This window comes from Temnothorax nylanderi, unplaced genomic scaffold, assembly GCF_030848795.1.
Source record: "Temnothorax nylanderi isolate EJ_2023f unplaced genomic scaffold, tnyl_v1.0 TNYL_tig0236_pilon, whole genome shotgun sequence".
In the NCBI taxonomy this organism is placed as follows: domain Eukaryota; kingdom Metazoa; phylum Arthropoda; class Insecta; order Hymenoptera; family Formicidae; genus Temnothorax; species Temnothorax nylanderi.
The window spans coordinates 182,147-186,126 of record NW_027249298.1 but is presented as its reverse complement, the minus strand read 5'-3'; the positions used below and the strand labels follow the sequence as shown (position 1 = coordinate 186,126).

General features: G+C 34.1%; 1 long non-coding RNA gene across 2 annotated transcripts in view; it reads left to right on the top strand.

Moving 5' to 3' along the window:
• Nucleotides 1–3,980, top strand: part of LOC139779637 (uncharacterized) — an 82,057-nt gene that overhangs the window by 33,491 nt on the left and 44,586 nt on the right. The window lies entirely within an intron of this gene.

Below are 3,980 nucleotides of genomic sequence, written 5' to 3'. Positions count from 1 at the left end.
AATTGCGTAGATAGTGAGACACATTGCCAGCCAGTAACATTTTACCGCGACTGGTTACATCAGTGCCGATGATAACGAACGAGTTCAGCGTTCATTCGTCGATGTTATTTAAATCTTCCTCTCCGCTATTAAATTACACGCGTGTACTTTCACAGTAAAATGACGATTGATAATGATCGATTAAGATTACGTCGTCATATTGCTCGCGTCACTGTCTCTTTTATGGTTATTGTGTCATATCGTAAGTAATACACAATTACTGCATCATATACACAATTCTGAGTAAAACTTATCCGCGAATAATGAATAATAAAGACTTTGAATATTGATAAATATATAAATATATTTTAGAGTGTATAAATATTCAAAGAAATTTAAGGTAATATTTTTACGATATGACTATTTATCAATTAATTGTACACGTACGGAAAGGTTTTGTTAAAGTAGCTAAAAATTTAGCCAGATACAGATCTGAAAATAATTTTGTTGCACCATCAAAATAATTACAGTAGGTTGTTGAAGTATGATGATAATGCTGTAAAAAATTTTGACATTTTATAGCAATCAGTTTGAGTGTTCTACATCATTATTTTGATGGTTTAACAAAATTATTTTCAGATCTGTATCTAGCTAAATTTTTAGATTTTTTAGCAAAACCATTCTTTCCGCGCGTGTATCTCATTCCTCAAAAAATCGCTTCATCTGACACTGAAAGCTTTCCATTATGTTAATTGCTTGTGCGTATTTGTATGTGAGAGAATCAAAATAATTTTCCTTCATACCTGTATATTCTTACGAAGTACAACGATCTTCCTTCTTAATATTCGATCTTAATTTGAAGATGTTCTGTGTATTGATGAGCATCAAAACCGAAGAGGGAAGAAGAGAAAAGTGTGCACGAAAACTATCGAACGCAATAATATGCTCTTTTATCGTTAGTTCAGAGAATTTCACTGACTCATGTCCGTTCAAACTCAACGACTGGATCTCCTCGCGTTTTTCGTTTTCGCAAGATCGTTTCGATTATGCATTAACAGGTCGACCTTAGGTGATAGGCACTGGTCTCGGAGCCACACGTTTACTCGTTGCCTTCAGAAATTCGACTCCCGTGATTGGCGCCACGAAATTTCGAGAGAATTTCGGACCGCGTCAACGATCGTTAACGCTGAGATCTACTATTCTAATCAGCGACGGAGGCGTTCCCATTGCTCCTCTCGGAACAATGAATATCGGTCAGATTTCTCTTGATCTTGAGAGATCACGAGGAAACATCGATTGCGACACAGTCAGACAGGGGGGAGTCGACTTCATTGAAATACGCGTCTTAAAGTATATTAAATAATGTCATAAACGCCTTAATTAATGTGTTTACGTTTGCTAAAGTACTTTTTCTTAGATAGTTGTGAAGTAACTTATTTTATATATGTAATGGATTACTTCACAAAAATGTTATTTACTTATTTTGTTTCAAACATTTTCTTCTAAAACGTTTCTTAGCATCGTGTTGTTTAACGATAAAACAAAATCAATTATGTATCACAATGTAATTTTAATCAGATTTCTATATTTAAACCGTAATCAACATTTAAATATAATGCATTTTTTGAAAAGTATCCATTTATTGAATGATTACGCATTTATATATGTACTTATTATTTTTAACGCAAAAAAGCGTTACCTTTTCTTTTTTTCTATATGCATTGCTTACGAAATATATTGTGGTAATTAGTTAAGGCGTTAATTTTTTCAATATCTATGTCATGGCGAAGTATCAAGCGGAACGTACCTTCTCTGTCTGCCGTGGTGCATCCCAGCTGAAAGAAGAAGATTTCGGGGTAATGAGAGCCGTTACATGATCGTGATATAAATACACATATATGTGCGGTCAATTTACTAATTTAATATTCTTTATATTATTTTAAATTATTTATAAATTATTTATAAACAGAAGAGCAAATTAGTAAAATCTTATACAAATAGAGATTATCTATCTTCATCGAGCTCTTATGATATCATCATGTTTTGAAGATGCAAACGAATAGATCGCTGCGTGTTTGATCATTATACGAGTACATAAAGGCGATCTACATATGTACTTTGACTCGTATTCACATCTTAAATTTAGGACTCTATAAGGCCGTGTAATTCCTAGGTTATGATAATATTGAACGCACTCTTCGTAATAGGCAAATATTGTTTAGAATCAGAAGGCCGTATTTAATGCTACCTATAAAGATGGAATATGCTCAAATGTGCCCGTATTTATATTTATATTTATATTTCTTTATCAAAGATTTAAACCGGAGTATAATGAATTTATTTTGTTTATCTGAATTTTTATATATTAGTATCAACAATAAATTCGAGGAACGGAATGTTGTAATTTCACTGAACAGAAAACGTCGTGTCAAGATAAAATATAAATCTCGCTTCGGAACAAAAACCTGATTGAAAAATTCCGTTCCGGCAATTGCGTAAGCAAAGTATTAAACATCGGTAATAGTTTGAACAATATCGACACTATATTATTATTGCTGCTGAAATATATTTGGATGAAAGACTCACCGAAGAAAGTATTTTAAAAGAGTATTTTTTCGTTTTAGAATTGACCGAGATTTTAAAAATGTATATTTTTTAAATACATTTTTCTAAGAGCAGAATCAGAATTTAATCAGAATTTAAAAGTATTTTGGTTCGAAACTGTAGTTATCCGCATATATGTGTAATTACGTCACTTGAGAAATATAATACATTTTTTGCGAACGCATTTTCGGAGGACCCTAAAACTTTTATATCAAATTCTCTATTCTCTCTTGGGTATTACGTACCAGATTTTCCTCGCTGATTGCCTTGACGCTGTCCCTGGAAATTCCCATTGGGATGTTGTGTGTAGGTGCACAACGTATTATGTATAGCAACGTGATGATACTTTTTTAACGTTGACAAAAATCGTCTGTATCTCTTTAGGGCGTTAACGATGAGAGTAGCACTCGAGATTTGCTATTCGATCTCGACTTTTCCAGCGCCAATGTGATTTATGAACAACACAATCGTCGGGTGGCACTGTCCTACTTGAACTTTCTCAGCTGGTAAACATAAATTCTTCTCGTCAATCTGTCCCTGTTCGCACAGACTGCGAATAATAGGCGCGCATTCGGTACATTCGTTGAAGGAGATAATTTAAAGAAAACATATGAGCGGGCACGAGATTAATTCTCGATTTCTCTTACTAACAAACATTTTGTTCGAAACATTCGCTATTGCATTATTTCTGTGGCAAGCGTTTAATTACGTGTTAATTAATTATTATTATCTTAATGTTTTCCTATTGCCATCAGATACACAAAATAATAGAAAAACGGTAAAAAAGATGTGATTCAGATAAAAATGAACAAATAAATGTACGTAATAATGCCCTAGAAATCTTAAGTCCTTCTTTTAACATCCTGTACATTTCATATCCTATCGTTGTGCGCTAAATATGCAAAACGTGAAAAAATCGTAGCGGCAAGTGACGCGATATACTTTTATTTGTCTAATTAGCAACTGTTATCCGAAACGGTTTATTTGCGGCATAATGCCGCGCTGTATTCAGTAGCTTTTTATCGCATTTACGTACATATAAGCACAGCGGCGCCGCCTCATTTCGCCAGCGATGCGATTTATTTGTGCCTACTTGTTTGCCGTTTTTATCAGCCGCGTTAAATTCCACGGCGCCTCCGATGCGAGCGCCTGGTTTGTCTTTCTACATTGTCCGGGATCGGGACGAGAGAGGCACGTGTAAGGTCAAGGGATGTCCTTATCTGGGGACATCATTCAAAATATCGAGAAAAGTGCATATTATCTCGGGGTATAGCGCGCGCGGTATGCATGATTTTTCAGAATTATAGAATACAAAATTTATATATGGTTATATTTATTAATTTATATATAATACTATCAATAATCGTGTATAAAACTTCATGAACAATGGACCTTAG